The sequence below is a fragment of the Lissotriton vulgaris genome, chromosome 1_2 (assembly GCF_964263255.1).
Source record: "Lissotriton vulgaris chromosome 1_2, aLisVul1.2, whole genome shotgun sequence".
NCBI classification, from domain to species: Eukaryota; Metazoa; Chordata; class Amphibia; order Caudata; family Salamandridae; genus Lissotriton; species Lissotriton vulgaris.
The window spans coordinates 78684032-78707586 of NC_141686.1; the positions used below are offsets into that span (position 1 = coordinate 78684032).

Sequence of the window (23555 nt, forward strand, 5' to 3'; positions counted from 1 at the left end):
CACCAGGAAATATGAAGGGGATGCCATCTTGCGACCAATGTTTTAAGTTTGACAGAACATTTGTCTATGTTTAAAGAGATTGATGTCTTTAAAGAGGAAGAGATCCAAATGTCAAGATATTTTATATGTTCAGGGTTCCAACTAAAGTTGGAGATCTTAAAGTCATCCATAAAGGTGTATTTGGTTAAGGGTAGTATCTCACATTTTTTTATAGCCAGATACCAATCCATAGGCCTCAACCCCTCCCATGAAAGCTGTAAGTGAAGATTGGGGTTGGGAAAGAAAAACTAAAATGTAATCAGCGTATGCTGCCAACTTAATTTGTTGGGGGTCCGAGACAAAGCCCGTGATTGAGTTATTCTGGCGTATTCTTATGAGAAAGGGTTCTAAGGCCAAATTGAAAAAAAAAGGGGACAAGCAAGGGACATCGTTCGCGTACTCCTCGTTTAAGATTAAAGTAGGGGGAGATGAGGTCATTAGTAGATATGGCTGCCTTGGGCTCGGAGTAAAGTAGGGATATTAAGGAAATGATTTTCGGACCAAACCCAAACCACTTGAGCGCGTGAAAGATAAAAGGCCAGTAAACCCTATCAAAGGCCTTTTCTGTGTCTAACGCAAAATCCTGCCAAGCAGTCCGGATAATGTGATGATTTAGATAAAAATGTCAAAGGATAAGCATGTATTGTCAGTGATGTTGCGGCCTTTGAAAAAAACCTGATTGTTCTTTTCCAAGCAGCATGGGAAGATGTGGTTCTAATCTTAGGGCTAGAGCTTTCGATTTTTTTTTATAATCTATGTTAACTAAGAATATAGGTCTATACTTCTTACCGTAACGAGAATCCATATCAGTTTTTGGTATTAGACAGATCAAGGCTTCGGAGACAGAGCCAGTGGAATTGCGAGAAGCAATAAAGGAAGAAAGAAGAGTATGCAAGTGTGGGAGAAGTAGATGAACGAAATGTAAATACAATTCCACTGTGAAGCTGACAGGGCCTGGGGCCTTATCTTTTTAAAGAGTTTTTAAAGCATTTAACAATTCTGTTTGTGTAAGTTCAGCTTTCAAAGAAGCTAAATATATTTGAGGATTGATATGTTTTTGAATTGTGGAGAAGTATTGGGATATGTCTGTATCTGAGGGTGTGTTTTCGGGTGTGTAAAGGGATTGATAAAAATGTACAAATTCTTGGAGTATTTCAGTGTCTTTAAATTTCGATGCTTGGCTATCATCTATAATTGAGTCAATATGAAGTCTCTGTTGTTTAATTTTTAGATAGTTGGCCAGAAGTTTTCCCGATTTGTTTTGGCCACCATAATACTTCGCTGAGGATTTCAGTAAGCATAGGGAGGCCTGTTCGGTAGTGGATTTGTTAAAATCGATTTTTGCTTTGATAAGATCTTTAAGGGAATCCTTTGACTTGGAGGTATGAAAGGAGAGCTCAAGTTTTTTAATCTTAGCAAGAAGATTATTATGTAATATGCGAGAGACTTTACGTTTATTTGGCACAAATCTAATGATGAAGTCCCGAGCTGTGGCCTTAAAAGCGTCCCACACTGTATGAAAGGAGACATCATTCGTTAAATTAATGTGAAAAAATTATTGAGCGAAAGATGTAAAAGATGAATTGAAATAAGGGTCAAGGAGTAAGGAGTTATTGAAACGTCATTTTTTTGGTAATGTGGATTGATTTAAAATGTCTAATTAAATTGAAACAGGTGCATGATCCGAGATGAGTATAGGGCCTATGTCAGCAGAACGTAAGGATTGGGAAATGTTGCGTGAAATAAAAATATGATCTATTTGAGACTTTGTTTGATGTGGAGAGGAAAAAAAAGAGTATTCTCTTGTGGATGGGTTACAGAGGCGCCATGAGTCTGATAAGTTTCTTTGTTGAATAGTTTGTGTGAAAGCTTTGTGTGGCGTGTTTAGGATAAAGGGGGATTTGGAGTTCCTATCTATCAACGGGTCCATCACTTGGTTACAGTCTCCTGCAAGAATAAAGTTTTCTGATGGGTGCATGAGCAATAACTGAGATATACGAGACCAAAACGTGGCAACACCACTGGTAGGGGCATAAATGTTAAGTAAGGACAGAGGGGTCTTCCCCAGCAGGAGGTTAGTGAGAATCCACCTACCCTATGTGTCGGATTCTTTGGATACAAGTTTGGCATTCAGTGATTTGTGACAAAGAGTTAAAACCTCATTTCTTTTGCCATCTCCTGGTGAGAAAAAGACTTCACCAACCCAATTTCTTTTAAGTTTTAGTAATTCAACTTCGTGAGATGTGATTCTTGCAGTAACGCAATATTACCATCTAATTTGGAGAGGTGCGATAAGACTCTCTATCACTTAATGGGGGAGTTCAAGCCTCTGACATTTCATGTGACAATTTTCAAAAACATGTGTGCGATGAAAGTAATAAAACCATAAGTGAACTAATATAATCTTGTATATTGTGAACAATATTCCTTGTGAGAACTTCAACAATAAGAACTATACAAAAAATTTAAGTAAACCTTATATTAGGTACAAACGTATTAAAAGTTAAAACCAATTGAGAGAAGCTGAAAAAGTAGAAAAGATGAAGAAAAGGAAGGCGTGAGATTGGAGAAAGAGAGAGATGATAGAAACATGTATGATAAGAAAGAAGAAGAGAGAATAAAGAAGGGGTAAGCGCTGTAAAGAGGAATATGGTGTGGACATTTAATCCTCAGATTATTAATGTCATTATGGGAAACCAGCTTGAAGTAAGGTTGATAGTAAGAAAACTATGATTTTATCAATTTATTACACTTTATCTCATTCAAATATTTTCTCTCTTCCTAGAATGTGTCTTCAGTCCCACATTTGCACAACAAAGAAGACATCCCTTCTTTTTGGAAAAGAGATATAACTAAGATATTACATATTTGTAAGAACACTGTTTTGCATTGTAAAGGGATTCTCATGGATGTGATTGGTGTAAGATCCAAGACTAATGCGCCAATGTCGGGAGTTATACCGAGGTACTAGTAACTCCACTGAAACGTAAAATCCATCCCATTTTAAGTTGCACATACATTTCCATCCTTTTATACTTGTGTACCTCTATGCATTCCGATGGCAGCATTTACCTTGTTTCTTCTATGCCAATTTGTTTTCCATTTTGGGCCTGCACGAGCTCATATTTCTGTTGCCATGTTACTTGACTTTCATCTCAAGTGTATGCATGATCTCCATCTGTTTCTGCGTTTCTTGGTTTAAGTATACTCTAATACTGTTGCTTGTGCACCTCATTTCCCTCTATGTGTTATTGGAAAATAAGAGTTTCTTGTACCCAAATGATGATGTTGCTTCAGGTCTAGAATCCTGCCTGTTGGCTTGGTGACTGGAATGAGACTTGATTATTCGTTCAATGGTTTTGTGTTGTGTAATTTTACTTACATTGCTGGTTTGATCTGTGTTGCTTTACTCGGGTCATTGGTACTGAAAAATGATGTGCTGCTAGAGTTTTGATGTTTTGTGTTCATTCTGTATCACATTTCTGTGATACTTTAGCAACGTGATTAAAGATTTAAAGTGTTCCCAATTATTTCTTCTAATTGTTGTGATTAGGTCTCACTCCATAGGACGTGCCATTGTAGGAAGCTGGCTCTGTATATACTATACCAAAGTGAGTTATAGTGTAAACAGAGTCCAGTGGAACCCAAAAGATAGGCAGAGGTCAAAGTAGATAGCACCTTACTCTCTATTTGTGGTAGTGTGAGCAAGCAGTAAGGCTTTATCAGTGGGTAGTGTTACGCATTTGTTGTACACACTCAATCAGCAAATGATGTCACACACTCCAAGACTGAACTCAGATCAATTTGATTTGTATAAAAATACTATTTAGTTGTATTTATTTTCTAGAACCAAGCAAGCCCGCCACAGGTAAGTGTATTTGAGAATTTTCAGGGCAGGTTGAACAATACAAGCAAGCTGAATGAAAATTACTTTGTTACAGGTTTTTAAATACTTACAATACGCTGGAAATTACTGTTAGATTACTTTGAATTAATTTTGTGGATTACTTTTTCTACTCAGTTTGATACACATAGATATCACACTGGGACATTTCCTAGAGAAAAGGTAAGCAAACATTTTTTTGTTCTTTGCAGTTTTTCAAAGTTCAATACAAAACCAACTCCATGCTTAAATTTTTTTTCAAGGAAAAACAGTCAATGTATTCCTATGGAGAGAAATAAAGTTATTGGTTAACAGGTAAGTACTTTGTTGTGGGAGTTGGTATTCTGGAGTTAAAACCAGGGTTCCGTAGGGTCACGAATGTACTCTCAAAACACCCTCAGCGGCACTAGGGCGGCTGGGTGCAGAGTGCTGAGGCCCAATGTTATCCAAGGGGGGTTAGGGGACTTCCGGTTAGTGGCTGCTCACGAGCAGGCCAGAAGGTTAAGGAGCAAAGCTCCTGAGTTTTAGCTCAGGGCAAAGGGGGATCTGTTTTAGCATGCAAAGTACATCCGCAGGGGTGCTGGTTCGGTGTCGGGGTGCCATGGTGAATACAATGGGGATTCTCCGGTTTCAACAAAGACTGCAGGCTCAGGGACAAAGATCTTCTGAAGGTGACCACAGGATTGAGAGATACGTAGGAATGGCTGGGGATGCTGGGACACCATCAGTTGGGCCAACCAAGGCCGTGGGACTTTGAGTGCAGGGATGTCTTTAGGAGTCAAGTTTTCCTTACCAGCTCTGGTCGTTGTCGGGCTGTCATGGGGTTCGACCCTTGCATTTACACTATGTTAAGTTAGCATGAGCTTATTAGAAGTTTAAACACAATTTTTTCCTTTCTGCTGCCTTTTGCACCCGGCACACATTATTACAAATGTTTAAAGTCTAGAGGACTGTTTTGCTTCACACGAGAATAATATGTTTTTCTATACGAGCAGCTTGGCTTGGTAAGCTTTGTCTGAACAGTGAGTGCCGAGGCCTTCAAGGTTATTTCAACACAGTGGTTGTTGTTTGGTCTGATCAGCGGATGTTCTAGACATAACATATATGCAGCTGTGGCCACCTCTGATTTTGGCGCGTTTAATAATGCACTGCGCAGGCATGCTCACACACTTTTGGAGAACATTTGCATGCAGAGAGCTGGTGTAGAAAATGATGTGATCCATTTCTACTAGGACCAGAGGTATGGGGCCGCCCTTGTAAACCCAAGAGACCTTCTGTAGATATAAAATAACCTAATAGTAAAGGAGTGTAAAATCTAGGTGTAATCTAGTCTATTTCCATTTAGCATTTTAACATGCTTTCTCCTTTTGTATTTTATGGAATAGTAACTATGCTGATAATCTTGTTGCTTATAATATGTCTGCTTGTATTAGCTAAGATACTGCACCTGAGAACACAGCATTAGAAATAAATATTTCAAACTTGCACGTGTTTTCATTTATTCCCTGTTTTGGACTAGCATGAGAGTATAACAAAAGAGTGTTCATGTGTTCCACATTGCCTGAGGTATTCTAAGTTCCATGTTCTGGGTTGTCTAATCATTGGGGGTATGGAAGAACCAATGAGACACTGATTGCTAGTCTGGTAGGGGATTTTGGCTACTAAGGTGAGTTTTGGCACATCCTAATTCACTGAGGTTCCAAGTCTCTATGCCCAGTTCTGTGTATGAGCAGTTTCCCTGCTACAGGGTGGATCCTCCAGAAAGAGGCTGCAGGCTTCGCTAGGAGATTCGAGGCAGGTCAGAGATAGCCAGATCTCAGGTTAGGATTGCCGGGGAGACCTCCTTGTGGTGTTGGGCCACTCGAACTTGGGCCGTGGGCATCAGGTGCAGAGTGGTGCAGACTCACGGATGTGGCCAGAGCCAGAGTCTGTGGCCGACCAAATCCAGTGCTCACGGGAGACTGAGTCTTTTCTGTGGAAGGCAGACCGGGTCCTCTGGGTTCTTGATGTGCTGGTTGCAGGACACACCGGGATTTCGCTTCTCCAGGTTCGAGGTGGGGACAGGCCGGTAGGGCTAGGGTCAAGTAAGTGGGCGTCCTCCTCTTCTTAGCTTTGGCACGGCTTCTTCGGTCCTTCTTCTTCTTTGCTTCTTAGTCAGTTCTTGTCTGAAGAGGCAAGGTTCAAGGTTGCTCCTAAATACTAGATTTAAGGATGTTACCGGTAGGTAAAGGTTGGGGCCAATGGGTCCCTTCCTTGGGGTGGGTACACCCCGTATTATGCCACCCTCCAGTGAGAATGCCAAAATCGTAATAAGGCCCTAAGTCTTGGTAGACGTGCCTTTCATTGAGATTACAGATTACATGTTCCCACTACACATAAATTGAGGGCAGAAAAGGGACTATGATAATCGAAAATATGAATAAGGATAAGGAGATACGGTCCTGACTCGCAGTGGTCCAGAGAACCAAGGAAACAGAACAGAACAGAACAAAAAAAATAAATACAGACAGGAAAATAGTTTTCTGTCTGCATTTATTTGTAAAAATCTGTAAACAATGAAAACTGGGGGCCCTATTAACAACCAAATGGAGGAATTAGACCTGATGGTTTGATCAGGAAGTGTGTGGAAAACATAAGGCTCTTGTTAGAGACTAGACAAGCTGTGACAGAAGGAGGTCGATGAGGGGTGGCAACCCTCATAGTATGATATAAAAAATCTGAAAAAATATAATATTTTCCGAAATAATAAACAAATATGTGATGCTATTCTGGGAAATTTTATAAACACAAGAAAGGGCACAAAAAGATATGGAAATCAGTAACCAATATAGTCCAAAGATCAACATCATGAGTTTAGTTTAATATCTGTTATAGACTGTTAAAGGTATATCTCAAAGTGATATCATAGATCATAATGAGGAAGAACCTCAAAGAATATAGTTGAGGATAACAGAGTTTATTCAAAATGATAATTTAGACAATATGGTTAGTTGCTTAAAGCATTTTGGTCAGTGTGACTCAAACAGCCATATTAGCACAGATCACGTTCTCCACATGGCCCACGAGCCCTCCATGGTGTCGGACAATTTGGTTTCAACAAAAAATTCTGATATATGATATACCCAAATCAGGACACTCTCTTCCTGACTCATGCCACTCCTGACAATCCCCTATTCAGAAAGTCTTGCGTTGGCAAACTTCCTTCCGAATTCAGAGGGCCAAGCCCCAGCCCTCACTTTAGTTAAGACAAAGGATTATCCACAAACACTAGATTTTCCAGCGGGAGGTAAAGATGTAACTATTTCAAAAAGATGACCCGCTGATGGACAGGATGAATAAGGGGACAAGGCCTCTTATTACTACTGCCTAATATGCCGACTAGCATGTAGGGCAGCAATGCAGAACACCACTTCTCTTTGTCTTGAGCAAGTTTCTGTACAGTGCCTAAGCTGTATTTAAGAGCCTTCATTTCTGTTTCCACAGTTTGCCTCCAGGTCTCCTTTGGCCTCATCTCAGAAGTTACTTGAGCCAGCTTTCCTGTGTCCCAGTGAGTCCATACATTCCAGAATCTGATTCTGGTCTTGCACTTGCCACTCATAACTTCCTCATTCTTTCAGTTTGCTTGCAGCTTTGACTACTGCAGAGACCCTGGAAGCCCCTCATGTCTGGAAGATTTAATGATTATTTCTGCTGTTTCTGTAAGAAATGCTTTTTTATGGGACATGGTTTTTACCCTTGGACCCAACCCCCATCCAGGAGGACCGGTGGATCGCACTTAGTCTGGTCTCTACCCTTTGATCTACCCGTCTTGGGTGACCAACATAAAAACTTCCCACACAAGCCGCAATACAAAGCCACATGCTAGCAAACATGCTCAATAAATGCGATAATCGTTTACCCAACCATCCAGAAGCACTTTGGGGATTCATTGAAATATTACGTTTTATACAAATTTTAGAGTACTACAATGTGCTATACTGGTAGTATGTCATTAGGACGAAGCCCCAAAATGGAAAACACCAGCATGACATAATTAGATTTACAAAACTCCATTTGTCATAATATCATAATGAGGAAATACTCCAAAGATTTTCATTAAATAAGTAATCAGTTTCTAGGTTTGAATATTGGGTTCTGTTGGTTTCGTCTGCCTGATAACTACCATTTAAGGTGGAAAGACTGTGGAAACATGTTTGACAAAAATGGCTAAATAAATAATGTTTTTGAAAGTTTGTTTTTCTTCAGAAACACAACTGCTATGCTACAGTAGATGGTGGGATTTAGTCTTGAAATCCATATGTGACCAACCTGGTGAATTTAGTCGTAATTACTCTATAGTGGGAGTGTTGCACAAAATGTATTGCACAATTAGCCCAAAAAACTACAGGCTGTTTAATGTTGCTTTGTGCCAATAAAATTATAAGAAAAAAATTGTTTCACTGAAATTGACAAGTTTGGTGCAAACACATAATAGACTTCTGTTTGTCTCCTAGAATGCCTCTACGCTGCACAGTTTTCTGGTTTTCGAGCACTTTGATAACGTCTCTGTTACTAAAAAAGTATTTTCTCATGCGTTGTGCTTTCAGAAATGTAACCACTGCATTTGATAGAAGAGCCAGAGGTTTGGTCTGATGGAAGATTGGGTACTTGTAAATTACAAGGGCATGGCTTTCCAGAGTTCATGTCATACACTGAAAACTGTTAAACTCATCTTGGGTTTTGTGAAGTGGTGAAGTGATATATTGGTGCATTGTCAAGGGGAGTAAGGTGTTTTTGTCCCCCCTATTAATCAGTACATAGCTGATTGATCTGGTAAAGTTTACCAGGGAATCATTTTTCTCCTAGGCTGAGAAAAGAACACACCCCTCACTTTAGTATTCAGAAGATTCCATGCTGTACAATGATATACCAACAGACCTGCACTGATCTTCAAACAGATTATCCCCTCAAACATAGGGATATAGTCACCCACGCCCTCATAAGCAGCACACGGGTCTATGGCAACACACTCTACACCGGGATCAACGAGAACCTCACCCACAAACTCTAGAATGCCTCCGCCAAACTATTCCTCAGCCTATTGCGCCATTGCCATATCACCCAACACCTGCGGACACTACACTGGCTCCCGTCGAGAAGAGAATCACCTTAGAGCTTCTCACCCACGCCCACAAAGCCCTCCACAACACAAGACTTGCCTACCTGACCCACCGCCACTCGTTCCACGCACCCCAAAGATCCCTCCGCTCAGCCCAGCTCTACCTTGCTACGGTGTCGTGCATCAGGAGGACCAGAACAGGAGGTCGTCCTTCTCCTTCCTCGCGGCCAAGGCATGGAACATTCCTCTCCACCTCCGACAGACACCAACACTCTCCAAGTTTTTGAAGGACCTCAAGTCCTGACTCTTTGACGAATCGCCCTGATCATCCAGGAGCTGCGCCCACATCGTCTTGAGACCCTTTCGAGTGAATACCCTGATTGATTGATTATTGCCACTAAAAAAATATCTTGAGATAAGCTGTACTAAAACAATAGTGGTGGTATTTGCTGATTGTAAAAGAGGTATGAAGCAGGATACTTGCGAGAGAGGTAAAGGAGTGCCCGGTACTTTCTACCTTGATCGGTCTCAATTCATTCAATAAAACATATATAGGTCTTTGAAGATATTACATCATGCCAAGTTTAGCCCTCAAATTACTTATGGAGCACTTGGGAGATCTCTTGAACCCAGATAATAAATGGACCAGTTGGAGGAGATAATTTAGAGTCAGTGATTGGGCTTACATAATGCCGTGCGACTCCAACTAATTAGGTTTGAGCGAAGGATGTGTGCCTCTAAAGCAGCTTCTACATAAGCAATGTTTTTCTTTTACTATGTAAACTAATCCATGCAAAATAGATAGTTTATTGGGAATATGTTATCTTGAGTTATCTAAAATTGTGTATAGAACCAGGAATATCTTTGGAAATAAGCAGCTAAATTATAGCTGAAATTCTGGTTATGTGATTAAAGATTAAGTGTCAGCCTCAAAAACATCCCTGTGAGAGATAGAAATCGAGTCTAATTAATGGGTGAATGCAGAATTATCTTGGTAAATCCTTGTCCCCAGAGCGTTACAGGAAATTCATGTCCTATGTTCTTATTTTGTCATAATTAGTGCCTGCGCACTTACTATATTGTTGCATTTAATCTTTCCAACCATTGCATAATAAGAGTATTGGATTCAATTAATAAATCCACCTACAAGCGAAATTTGTATTAATCTTACTTGTTTTTTAACAACTTAAAGTACCTTTGATAGGGTAGTCTTTTTACTTTATATTAATTACTGTTTTTATTGTTCATGTTTAGTTTTAAACCGAAAATAAACTTACACATTGTAATAGGATATCATTTAATATTTAAAAAATATATTTTTGGTCTATGTGTTTTTTACACACATTGGCTGACATACCAAGTGAGGCCGCTGTAATTCCTGCCAGAATTATGTGTCAATATTACAATGTTCAGTGTCCGACATGTGTGTTTTCACTTGGTTGGATTTCAAGAAAGGCGCAGGTATCAAAGCTTCCAATGGTGCACAATGCACAGTCGGGCACAATGAAGAGTGGACGGTGTTGTTTTTATGCATGTGATGCATGTGAGGATTATGTACGAACGTTTATTAGCGTGGCATCTGCTGGTTTCCATGATGTGAACCGGAAGCAGATTCCGAATGATGCACGGATGTGGATATGATCCACAAGGAACAGAGACACGTGCTGGGTAATTTGTGTATTCGTTCAGTATGGAAGAGTGACGATACATGTTTTAGATCCTATGGGGCATATTTACAAGGGGATATCGCCACCAGAACGTCACTTTTAGTGACGTTCTGGCGGTGATATCAACTTCTCCTTATTTACAAAGCGGCGTTAACCTCTTCGATGGCATCGGTGGGCGTGTGAGTCGGACGGCCGGGGGCGTCTGATCTGCGCGCGCGTCTAATTCCACCGCACCGCGGTGGAATTTGCGCCATGGCGAATCGGTTAAGCTACTTAACTTGGCTTAACGCCACCTTGTAAATAAGGCCCTTTTTCACGCTTCACTTAGTGGTTGTTCCGACGCAACACTCATCACTTATTGACGCTGCCCCATATTCAAAGGCTGGGGCAGTGCCAAAAATGAAGACCAGGGAATACCTGGTCTTAGACTGGCGATAAGGAGCAAAATTATTATTTCTCCTGGTTTTTTGCTTTTTCGCAAGGTTGTTCATGTGCAAGAAGTTGTCCTTTCCTGCACATAAACAATCACCACTGCAGCACAGGCACCCTTCCAACATGGCGCAAGAGTGCCTGTGCTGGCGCTAGGTAGCTTTATTAGCTCCAGTGCTAGGGGAAACACAGGGGGTGCACCGTATTTTTTATGGTGCATCCCTGCATTTTAAAAATTTCAGAGCGCAGCATTAACAAATTTGGCGTAACACCGCCCCCCAACATTTTGTAGTAAAGATCCCCCTATGTGTGTGGCACATGAACATCTGATCGAACACAGCACTAAAGTTACACAGATGCTAATTTCTTTATCATACTTTACATTTGAACAATATTGTTCACGTGCAACTTTACAAATGGTAGAGAGAGACGTATTCAACTAGAGTTGTAGAATGGAGTGTGTGTTGGATACTGCAGGTCCGAGTATCACAACATTTGTGTCGATTTACACCCACTGATTTACTCCTAGGTATGTTGCTAGTTTATAAATTTTTGTAATTTACAAAAACGACTTCTAGGAAGCTCCAGCAGTCATGTTTCAATGGCGTAGGCACTTGTACATGTATACATACGTATATTCTTAACACCATGTGCGCGGCGGCTTTTCCCGCTGCGCGCTGACTTTTTAAAAAACCCGCGTTACATGAGCGTACGAGAACCGTAACTCATGACGAGCTGAACTCGTCATGAGCGTCGAAGGGGTTAAGGAAAAGTGCATCTGCACTTTTAAACGTTTCCCTTTTTACCTCCACATAGAAAATGTTAATAGGTATTTATTTAGTCCCTTTCAAGGATACAAGAACGATAGATGCGGATTTGACCACGTGTTGGACATGTTTGTTGGGTCCGTGTGGACCAGTGGATTTATATTGTGTTTCTAATGGGGTCTGATAACATATGTCCCAGTACTGGCCTTTCATTTAATAATAGCTATATGTTGCACTTTAGGAATGGTTCTATTGTTTCACTATCTCAGATGGCAATAGCTGCAGGTGCTGGCCACCCCACCCCCTACCCCAAGGCAAATTCCCGCTTTGGTGTTGTGTCAAGAAAGTAGTTTGTGGAGCTACAGGGCCCAGGTATATTGGTAATGTTTTAGTTCAAATCAGTACACAAGTACCAACTATGCCCTACACAAGACGCATAACAATTGTTACACATAATTACTCATTTGGACAATAGACTGAATGTCATCTTGTTAGACATACTGAATGCCACAGATTCCTGCCCCCAGCCACTAGTAGGGCCAGCTCCCACTGAAGGAAGATGGCAGAAGGGTCAGATCTGTGGCCAGGCGCTGCATCCTACACCAACCTTCTGCTCAGGGAACCACTGTAGTCCGTGCTTAATTTGAGCCAGTGGTTCGCACCGGCACTCATTTTAGGGGACCGGCATTTATTTTTCCTAATCAGATTTTGCCCAGGAGACTAGGAGCAAGAGAGTAAAACACACACAAACAGGTAAGAAGTAGGAAGAGAAGGACAGAAAAGGGACACAAAGGGAGTAAGCATGGATCAACAAGAGTGAGGTAAAGGGACAGCAGTGTGTGGTAGTGGATTAAAGAGTCCTGAGGTGAATTCAACACTACGCAGCCTTGGTATTCTGTGTGGTGATTTTTTATTCCTCCCCATGAGTAGATCTTTGGGCACCAGCCCAAATTCTTATGTGAATTAAGCACTGCCTTACATTCTTTGTCCATCCCGTTGGGAGTTGGTTATAGGTCCAGACCGCCAACAAAGCCACACAACCAAGAAACAGTGTGACCAATTCCCCATACGCTACTCGACTGTACCTCCTCCAAAAAATGATGGCCCGAACTTGGGACCATCATATCGAAGATTCTTCAAACAGACTGGACAACTACAGGGCCGGACTGGGAACCAAAACCGGCCCTGGCTAAGTGCTTGGCCGGCCCCCCGGGGGTGGGTGGGAGACGGTGAGCTGCGACCGAGCTCTTTGCCGGGACCGGTTTTCGGCCGATTTGCTATGCTGCAAAAACGGCCCTGTAACAAAAACTGCCCCCATGGGCCCAAAACCGTCCCCCACCCGCAAAGGCCAGTCCGGGCCTGCACACCCGACCTCGCCTCCATAACACGGGGTAGTCACCCCCGAACTTGCCAAACACCTTGACGAAGAAAGCCGTATCCTATGGGACATACCAATATCAATTGACCTTAGAACTATTCTTTCTGAATGTAAAGACCTCTTCATACGTTCTATCCATGCTTGGTGGGAATGGGTCCTCTTTACCAGGGACGCCGACAACTCATTAAACTCTTTCTTAAAGTCTCCCCCGAAGAAAAAGCAAAAAATCTGGCTAAAACTAGACACATACATTTCCAAAATCAATCAATCATAGATGCCACCCCACCTCATTTCCCCCTATATTCTTCCCCTTTCCCACTCCCCTCCCCTCATCCTCTTCCAAATGGAGCCTTTACTATCCCTTTACTCATAACCTCATAACCTCATACCTCCCCTCCCTTCTATCCTATCTGCGTTCCTCTAACCTTCCTCTTTCTCCCTAGCTATCTCTACCTCCACCCTCTTCCTCTATCCCCTTTTTCTTTTTCTTTCCTTTCCCCTCTTCTATTCCATGATACTACCTTGGGGGGGGGGGGGGGGGGGAACCGTAGTGTTGACTATTAACCCTAGTGCTCCAAAATTACCTCTAACCACAAAACCAACACAACTCCATGCTCCTAAGATATCAGGATTTGCTGCAAATATATGCCTCTTTGTCCACATGTCTCTGTGATTAAGTATGTAACAATTATCATTCATCATACCCTCTGTAATATACTTCGTATGTTTGTTGTGTAAAATATCAATAACAATAACTTGAACATAGAAAAGAAATCAGACCCAGGGCTCCATTTGAAAACAAGGCAGACATCCTTCAAAAAACAGTATACAGGAAAGATGGTGCCAGAAAGACATGGACAGAGAGCAGCAGACATCTCAGAGAACAGGATTGAGTTATGTTCCATTCAGAAGTAAGGACAGAGGAAACTGGAGCTCGGCTTTTACATTCTGTTGTGTTGAGTTGCTTGTGAGTTATTTATGCAACCATGGTGCTGCTTCAAAGACTGGCCAGTAGAAGAGCCAAGGAGAGATCAGGGGCGAGGGGGTGAGTAAGGAGCATTCTGAAGAGAAACAGCCACCCCAAGCTCTCGTGTCCCACCAGCTGTGGAGCACTGGTGCATGATGAGTAGCCGAACTTAGGCATCTGCTCAGCTGGAAAGAAAGTAGAAGCAGAAGAGGTAGACGAGCTGTAAAGAAGGGCGAAAGAACCTTGATGTAGAGGGTACAGTGGTGCAGAGTAGAATAGAGTGGCATAGAGCACAGTGGCGTAGAGTAGAGTGCAGAGTAGTTGGTGTGGAGTGCATTAGTTTTGAGTAAAGTGGTGTGCATTAGTTTTGAGTAAAGTGGTGTGCATTAGTTTTGAGTAAAGTGGTATAGAGTGCATTGGAGGAGAGTGGTTCAGAGTAGAGTGGCGTAGAGCGCAATGGTGGAGTAGAATGGTGCAAAGTAGATTAGAGTGGAGCAGCACAGAGGCCCAGAGTGGTGTAAAGTGTAGTGGCATAGAGTAGATTGTTTCAAAGAAGAGTGAAGAGTGAGAGACAAAACATCGTAGGGGGGTTGTCTGTGAAAACATCCAAGGTTTAAGGAAACGGGGTTGCCTGGTGGTGAGAGAGAGCACAAAAAAGAGAGAGCAGATGGAGAACAGGCACTGGCAAAGCCAACAGGTCTCACCTACGCAAGAGCACTTGGCATTGCCAATATGTTTTAGCCATCTTGTTTACCAGCGTGGCTGCTGTTCAGCATGGATAAAAGTTAGTGGTGTTAAATAGAGTGGCATGGAATGGAGTGTTGTGGAGAAGATTGTGTGCTATGGAGTGCCATTGTGTTGTGGAGGGAGTAGAGTATCATAAAGGGGAAGGGTGTAGAGTAGAGAGGATCAAAGAGTGGAGTAGAGTGGAGTGGCGTAGAGGGTATTGCATAGAGTGGCATAGAGTGAAGTAGAGTGAAATGGCAAGTAGACTGTCGTAGAGTGATGTACAGTGGAATAGAGTGTCGTAGTGCAGCATAGAGTGGAGTGGAGTAGTGTCATGGAGAGGAGTAAAATGGTATGGAGTGGCATAGAGGGAGGTGTGTAGAGCGTCATAGAGTGGAGTAGTGTTGCATTGCGGCAGAGAGTGGAGTAGAGTGTTGTGGAGTAGCACAGAGTGAAGTAGAGCATCATAGAGTACAGTATAGCGGAGTGGGGTGGCATAGACTGGCATAGAGTGAAGTGGTGTACACAGAAGATTGGCATAGAGTGCATTTGATTTGAGTAGAGTGGTGCAGAGCCCATTGACGTAGAGTGCAGTGGTGTAGAGTAGAGTGGCCTAGAGTACAGTGGCATAGAGTGGAGTACCGCAGTGTGGAGTGGCATAGGGTGGGGTAGAGTGGCGTAGAGTGAAGTGGCATATAGTAGATTGTTTCAGAGTAGAGTGAAGTGGTATAGAGTGGAGTGGTGCAGGGTAGAGGGCAGTGGAGTAGATTTGAGTGAGTGGAATGATGCAGAGTAGAGTGGCTTAGAATGTAGTGGCATATAAAGATTTGGCATAGAATGCAGTAGAGTGACATGGAGTTGAGTGGTGCAGAGTACAGTGCAGTGGAGAAGAGTGGCATAGAGTTCAGTGGCAAAGAGTATATTCTTGCAGAGTAGAGTGCTGTAGAGTGCAGTGGTGTGGTGTACAGTGTATTGGCTTAGAGTGCAGTATATACAGTGGAGTGGTGTAGAGAGAACTGACATAGAGCACAGTGGTGCAGGGTAGAATAGAGTGGCATAGAGCACAGTGGCGTAGAGTAGAGTGCAGAGTAGTTGGTGTAGAGTGCATTTGTTTTGAGTAAAGTGGTATAGAGTGCATTGAAGGAGAGTGGTTTAGTGGCGTAGAGCGCAATGGTAGAGTAGAATGGTGCAAAGTAGATTAAAGTGGAGCCGCACAGAGGCAAAGAGTGGTGTAAAGTGCAGTGGCATAGAGTAGATTGTTTCAAAGAATAGTGAAGTGGAGTGTGCAGGGTGGGGTGCAATGGAATAGAGTGCAGTGTTGCAAAGTAGAGTGGCATAGAGTGGAGTATCATAGAGTGGAGTGGTGTATACTGGAGTGGTGTAGAGTACGGTGCAGAAGACTGGAGTGGTGAATAGTAGAGTAGAGTGGGATAGAGTGAATGAATGAATGAAAGCAAATTTATAACGCGCGTACTCAGCCCGATGGGCATAAAGGCGCCTTGGCATAGTGCATTGGCATAGAGTAGAGTGGTGCAGAGTAGAGTAGAGTAGAGAGGCATACAGTGGTGCAGAGTAGAGTACAATGGCATGGAGTACAATAGCACAGAGTAGACTGGCATAGAGTAAATGGAGGCGAGTGCAGTGTTGGAGAGTAGAGTGTCATAGATGGGAATGGTGTAGAGTGGTGCAGAGTAGAGTGCCCTAGAGGACAGTGACATAGAGTGGAGTACCGCAGTGTGGAGTGGCATAGGGTGGGGTAGAGTGGCGTAGAGTGAAGTGGCATATAGTAGATTGTTTCAGAGTAGAGTGAAGTGGTATAAAGTGGAGTGGTGCAGGGTAGAGTGCAGAGGTGTAGAGTAGAGTGGATTAGAGTCGAGTGCATTGGAGTAGATTAGAGTGAGTGGAATGGTGCAGAGTAGAGTGGCATAGAATGTAGTGGCATAGATAGATTTGGCATAGAATGCAATAGAGTGACATAGATTTGAGTGGTGCAGTGTACAGTGCAATGGAGAAGAGTGGCTTAGAGTTCAGTGGCAAAGAGTATATTATTGCAGAGTAGAGTGCTGTAGAGTGCAGTGGTGTGGTGTAGAGTGTAGTGGCTTAGAGTGCAGTGGTATACAGTAGAGTGGTGTAGAGAGAAATGACATAGAGTACAGTGGTGTCGAGTAGAATAGAGTGGCATAGAGCTCAGTAGTGTAAAGTAGAGTGCAGAGTAGTTGGTGTAGAGTGTGCTTTTCCGTAAAGCATTAAAAACGTGTTTTTTTGTAGAGGCTTACCCGTAATTGTGCACTAGGAAAATTTTAGACTGTATGACCTGATTGGCGCCTTGATGCCCTTGTGCTAAGTTGCGCGATACAAGTTTCCCTTCATTCATTCATTCATTCATTCGTTTTGAGCAAAGTGGTATAGAGTGCATTGGCGGAGAGTGGTTTAGAGTAGAGTGGCATAGAGCTCAATGGTGGAGTAGAATGGTGCAAAGTAGATTAGAGTGGAGCAGCACATAGGCGCAGAGTGGTGTAAAGTGCAGTGGCATAGAGTAGATTGTTTCAAAGAAGAGTGAAGTGGAGTGTGCAGGGTGGGGTGCAATGGAATAGAGTGCAGTGTTGCAAAGTAGAGTGGCATAGAGTGGAGTGGCATAGAGTGGAGTGGCATAGACTGGAGTGGTGTAGAGTACAGTGCCGAAGACTGGAGTGGTGAATAGTAGAGTAGAGTGAGATAGAGTGCATTGGCATAGAGTAGAGTGGTGCAGAGTAGAGTACAGTAGAGTAGAGAGGCATACAGTGGTGCAGAGTAGAGTGCAATGGAATGGAGTACATTAGCACAGAGTAGACTGGCATAGAGTTAAATGGAGGAGATTTCAGTGTTGCAGAGCAGAGTGGCATAGAGTGCAGTGGTGCACAGTAAAACAGAGTGGCATAGAGTACAATGGTGTAGAGTGGAGTAGACTGCAGTGGCATAGAGTGTAGTGGCGTAGAGTAGAGTACAGTGGCATAGAGTGTAGTGACGTAGAGAATGCATTGGTTTTGAGTAAAGTGGTGTACAGTCCATTGGTGGGGAGTGCAGTGGTTAGAGTAAATCACAGTGGCACAAAGTACAGTGGTAAAGTGTAAAGTAGAGTGGCGAGGAGTAGTGAAGTTTAGATTGCAGTGTCGGAGAGGCGATTGTTTCACAGTAGAGTGAAGTGGCATGGTGTAGTGCAGGGTAGAGTGGAGTGGAGTGGCGCAGAGTGTAGTGGTGCAGAGTAGATTAGAGTGACGTAGAGTGGATTGGCGTCAGGGGCATCGTACAGTGTAGAGTGCATTGTCATAGAGTGCAGTGGTATAGAGTGCAGCGTTGCAGAGTAGAGTGGCATAGAGTGCAGTGGTGCAGGGTAGAGTATAGTGGTCTAGACTGGAGTGGTGTAGAGTGCAGTAGCAAAGAGTGAAGGGATGAATAGTAGACCAGAGTGGGGTAGCATGCATTGGCATAGAGTAGAGTGGTGCAGAGTAGAGAGCCATAGAGGGGTGCAGAGTAGAGTGCAGTGAGAGGGGAGTAGCATAGTGTGGAGTGGTGTAAGGCATGGAGTGGTATAGAGTAGAGTGGATTGGGGTAAAGTGTGAAGTATGCTTGGTGTGGTCACGCACTGCCATTACAGGCAACGCATCTTCAAATGAAATACCCATTACATTTGCACAAACAATGTGTGGAAATGTAATCACCTAGTGTCTTTATTTGTTTTGATCTTATTAAAATATTTGTTTCCACCACACTTCAGAATAACCAAAAATGTGCTTCATGTGTGCTTCCCTAATTCTGATATATTCTGAGATATCTTTACAGTTCATTTACAGAGAGTTACATTTTGTTGTGTGCTAGATAAAAATAACATTGTATAGCCTCCTGTCTAGCACACCCCCAGCAGCCAGCATGATTGTCACATAAATTCTTTCACTTTGAAGTTAGAGAAAGAAAAGTAAACACCAATCTCTCTCTGAAGACAAAGTGTGACATCTGACCTCTGTCTTTGAATGCACAGCAAATGAGGTAAGATGAGAACAAGATTTAAAGGCCTTTTTACGGAAATCGAGCACTGGTGGAAGGATACCGTAAATCGTATGGGGAGCGGAAAGGACAAACTTAAGCTGGACAACCTAAAACAAATAAAGCCAGCAAATAGAAACCAAGCAAATGTGAGTTACAAACCACAATGCCAATGGAAAGCAATGGGTGGAATGCATTCACATGGAAGCGTTCGGAATGTCCCCTAGGTGTTGTTAACAAACCAGACAGCTGTGCACCGACCTAAAAATCAGGGTAGCCCATTTGAGGGCAAAGAGGCCCAGTGAATTTCAGGTAATCAAAAGCCAGTCACACCTTTAGAATCATGAAATTTCCCATTCAGAATGGTGAATTTGTAGGTAACAGGTGTTTTGTCTCCGATGATCTCAGTTGCAGAAGAAGGGGTCCCAAAAGCTTCTGTGTAATGCTGTAGGTTAGTCATAAACATATAATGTGCCTTTCTGTTTGTAACTATTCTTTAAAACTCTGTTTTTTCTTTTAAACTTTAGTCCTCAAAAGCCTCTTTAGTAGGAAGAAATAACAATACCTTTCTTCCACTTTGCACAGCCTGAGGGGCCCCTAGGCGCCTTTTCCCTCATATGCTTTTTGGCAGTACGGGTAGGTATAAATAGAAAAAGGGAGGGGTGGGGGGGGGGGGGGGGGGGTTGAGAATTTCGATTGCCCTTAGTTTCCGACTCCCCTCTCCCTCATGTGCATTTGTCTGTTTTCTCCCTCTCACTTTCCAACAGGCAGAACAAAACCACAAATACCATAACCCGGATGCCATTCGAGGCTGGTAAGGCGTAATCATAGGACCACTCGAAAACGTCCTCTTATCATTTAGATTCTCACACCATTCAATAAAGGGAAGCCAAAAATTAGCATCTCTAATACTCTTCCCATCTAAGATGGCTATATATTTAACCGAGTTCAGCAAATCATCCAAACTTGGAGAGAGGGGTGACACCCATAGTTTACAGATTCCTGTAATGATGAGAAGTCCACAAGTGATCATATGGTTTTATGATAGTTTATTCCAAGTAACATAGAGAGACCCCACCAGGAGCATCCAGTATGGTGCTCAGCCCAGCCAACTGTGAACTCAAGGCAGAACACCAACATTCTGATAGAAACATCACATGAACATTCCATTAGTGGTAGAGAAGGATTGCATTGAGAATACCAAAATACCACATATCCTCTTTTCTCAAACAGAAAACAAAAAGCTAGAAACTGCCACAGAGAACAGGAGAAAATGAAAGCCAGTAAATAGAGCAAAGGCAGAAAAGGGAACAGCAAAGAGAAAACACCCTTAAAAAAGAACACAGAAAGAAGAATGGAAAAACATATAAACCATCCTCCCTTCTTACACCATATAAACCATCCTCCCTTCTTACAGAATTTTAAAAAGGAAGAAAACAATGGAAGGCAATAAAAAAAGAGAAAGAACAAAAGAAACATTCATTTCAAGAACACGGAAGATGAGGAAGAGGAGAGGTGAAACCTCATCTAAGCACTATTATCTCTAAGCAGAATACGATTATGTAATGCAAAAGATAATAGTGCAAAAGTAGCAATAAAAGTACACCAAAACTGAACATATTTAGCAAAGAAAGCATAAAAAAAACCATAAGCTAAATATGTGAATGTAAAACATAGTCCCTAAAAACAAAACGTGTTCAAAACACTAGACGAGTAAGGAACATATGTTTATGATAATGCTAAAGGACTGCAACCCTAGAATAACTCCTCTTAAGGAGACAAAACACGCACACCCTAAAGGGCACAAAACAAAAATTGACGAGATCCGTGTGGACAACTGACGTGGTGCGAGGTGGGACTGAAACCCACTACAGGAAAATGGGACTTGAGACCCATAGCCAAACAATGAAATAGAGCAGATGGGACTAAAACCCACTACAACAAATGGGACTGTGACCCATCGCAAAAAACAGTGAAAATGAGCAAGTAGGACTAAATCCCACTGCAAGCAAATGGTACTTGAACACATCGCAAAAACATTGCAAAATAAACAAGTGGGACTAAAACCCACTGCAAACAAATGGGAACAGGACCCATTGCAAATTAAACAGGTGGGACTGAAACCCACTGAAAACAAATGGGACTGAAACCCATTGCAAATTAAGCAGGTGGGACTACAACCCACTGTAAACAGATGGGACTGGGACCCATTGCAAATTAAACAGAAGGGACTAAAACCCACTGTAAACAAATGGGACTGGGACCCATTGCAAAATAAACAGGTGGGACTAAGACCCACTGTAAACAAATGGGACTGGAACCCATAGCAAAAGCATTGAAAAATAAACAGATGGGACTAAAACCCACTGTAAGCAAATGGGACTGGGACCCATTGCAGAACATTAAAACTGAACAGCTGGGACTAAAACCCACTGCAAATGAATGAAACAAGACTTTATAGTACACAGCAGAGTACACATAAATTATAAAAACGAAGCACACATCCTGCCGCCCTGAGCCTACAAAGTGCTATTCTTAGACATGTAAACACTGCATTATCAGATATGTACGCGCTGCACTGCCCCTTAATGTAAAAGCAAATAAATACTTGAAGTAGTGCAGCACAGGAGTGCATTCAATAATGCTTTTAAATGCCGGAGCTCGATCCATCCCCCCGAGAAGAATATCTTCATTACAGTGAAGAATGCCCTGAGACGAAAAGAAATTAAAATCCTTCTACTTCCTATTTCCGGCATTTTCATGAAGGAAGTGCACAGTACCTTGGATTTATCACAGCGCTCAACAGAGAATAAGGGTAAATGTCACCTGTAAATGTATAGGCATTTATATAGCGCACTACATACCCGTAGGGTCCCAAGGCGCTTCGACTGCTGCGAAACCCTTCCTGGCTTCCCTGAGAGATGGTCCCTTAATGGGTATCTCCAGGGTGAGACCAGGCATCCCCGGCGGTCTGGTGGGGCCGTTAGTGAAGATGAGGCAAGCTAATGCCCAGAGTTGCCGAGTGTGATCGCTGATCAGAGTAGGCACCGAGGCGAGAGAATTATCGAGTCCGCTGACCCTGGTCCAGAAACCTGCCGCGCCGGGAATCGAACCCTGGTCCCGGGCCGTCCTCTGCTCTCGGGTCTGCCGCCTCTAACCGGTGAGCCACACTACTTCACTGTCTCGCTGTCTGCTGCATTGCACTGACTAAACAACAAGGAAACAGCTGAGAACAAATGAAAAATACTCCAAATGACGTTGAGGCAGATCACGTAAACATCGCTGGGAACAACAGCAGAAACGTAAAGACTCCCAAAGCAAACATGGCGGCACGCACAGTGACGCAAAGCAGGGTGGCTCACAGCGCTTCCCCACACCAAATGACATCGGAGGATCCGGCAGAGAAGACGGCACGTCACAGGAGCTCCGTTGAAGGCAGCAGGTGAAAGCGTGCACAGTGAAAGACACGCGCTGGATTTTAAATGAGGAAAAAGGCAGTTGAACTGACGAAGGCTTCAGTGGCTCGATTTTCACACAAAAAAAAGGTAAAAATAATGTACTTGAAAGAGAAACTTCATAAAAATAATTGAGTTCTGGCATACCATGGTGGTAAACGGGTGAAACAGGCAGAGCATCACCAAACCTCGTCGTATATTCACTTGCACCAAAAGTCTCCTCTGGGCAAAAACTTTAAATAACTTAACTTCCAATAGAGATAAGTCATTGCTGCATAATGTATCCATACTTGAACAGTCACACATCTTCTCTTGAAAAATTAATGCTTAACTGTGGTATCCTTCTCTGTGTTATGCATGTGTGGCTTACTGATTGTAGAATGTTATTCATAGAATGTCATGATGTAGCTATGTGATGATTCTAATTGAGGCCAGGACTGTGTCAGTTGCTGCCTGCCTGTGGCTCCTGTGGATGAGATCCTTTTCTACTTGTGATAAGAATAAATAAACCTTTTAATCATCCTACATCTGAGATGTACTTCTTCACATTGGCGACGAGGATGGGATGAAGACATGGAAAAAGGTGTGTGAGATTGTTGAAGGAGTTGTTCAAGAGAGTGATTGGAGAGATGCTATGGGTACAGACTCAGAGTTACAGGAAATTTGTGATTTGTTAAGTAAAGGGTGGCCATGTCTTAAGAATCTGAGTGTTAGTGCCAAGAGGTACTGGAATGTCAAGGATGAATTATCCTTAAAGGATGGATTGTTGTGGAGAGGCACTAGGATTATCCCACCTTCTCCGATTAGAGAAAAAATTCTTCTCTTAGCCCATCAAGGACACCAAGGCATATCCAAAACAAAGGAGAGGATACGGTTACATTTCTGGTGGCCAGGTATCGACCTTCTTGTAGAACGAATGATTCGTGATTGTGTTGAATGTAACTCTTCTGACAAGGTGTGTAAGACAAGGACGCAACCAATGGTTATTAGGGAAATGCCGGTACCTTGCTGGCAGGATGTAGCCTTAGACATCCTAGGTCACATTTCTTCTGGGAACACTCAACGGTATGTGTTAGTCATGATGGATATGTTCTCACGATGGCCAGAGATAAAAGTCACCCAAAAC

The 23555-nt window shown here is 42.7% G+C and overlaps 1 protein-coding gene across 1 annotated transcript in view; it reads right to left on the reverse strand.

The window, feature by feature from the left end:
* Window positions 1-23555, reverse strand: part of NINJ2 (ninjurin 2) — a 545550-nt gene that overhangs the window by 101021 nt on the left and 420974 nt on the right. The window lies entirely within an intron of this gene.